Source organism: Ipomoea triloba, chromosome 14 (genome assembly GCF_003576645.1).
Source record: "Ipomoea triloba cultivar NCNSP0323 chromosome 14, ASM357664v1".
Taxonomy (NCBI): Eukaryota; Viridiplantae; Streptophyta; class Magnoliopsida; order Solanales; family Convolvulaceae; genus Ipomoea; species Ipomoea triloba.
In genome coordinates, this window is record NC_044929.1 from 12742721 (window position 1) to 12743461 (window position 741).

At 42.4% G+C, this 741-nt stretch overlaps 1 non-coding gene across 1 annotated transcript; it reads left to right on the plus strand.

The window, feature by feature from the left end:
- The first annotated feature begins 402 nt into the window (after positions 1-402).
- LOC116005379 lies at positions 403-509 on the plus strand. Its single transcript, XR_004094960.1, has one exon. It is a non-coding gene; the product is annotated as a small nucleolar RNA R71 (small nucleolar RNA).
- Positions 510-741: the final 232 nt, after the last annotated feature.

Consider the following 741-nt stretch of genomic DNA (forward strand, 5'->3'; position numbering starts at 1 on the left):
GTTGTCAAAGAGGTGATAGAATTCACTTTAGGTGTGGCGGTAGCACCCAGTTTTCTGCTGATAAGATGTAAGCTTCCGCAGCGTTTTATTACGGATTTTGTAATAAATGTAAGAGTTGAAAATTGGGGTGTTACAATACCCATCATAGAACACATGCTTTTCACTTGTTTTGCTAACTCAGACACTTGAATTTCTAACCCAGCATTTGAGTTAACTTCATACGTACCTGGCGTCCGTCCCCTTATACTTTTTTGTTGAGAGTTTGCCCCTAGCATTTCATACAATGTTAAAGTTTCTTCCGCAGTTTTTTCTCCCATGGCACCTCTAGCCGCATTGTCAACCATTGATTGGCTGGTTTGAGTCAAACCATCATAAAAAGTTTGGTTTTGCAGCTCCAATGGGTAGCCATGGTGGGGGCATTGAATGAGCAACATTTTGAACCTTTCCCATGCCTCATGGAATGGTTCACCTTCAGCTTGCGAAAAAGTCGCAATTTTTCTTCTCAATTCAGCAGTTTTAGCATGTGAATAAAACTTACCGATAAACTTGTTATACACATCCCGCCATGTCCGAAGGGATCCTGGTCTGAGAGACATGAACCATGTCTTTGCAGCATCTTTCAAGGTGTATGGAAAACACCTCATCCTCAGTGCATCCTCGGTCAAGTCATTCAACGGGAAGTGTTGGACTATCCCGTAGAAATCCCTAATAAAGGTAAGAGCATCTTCGCTTGCTGAACCG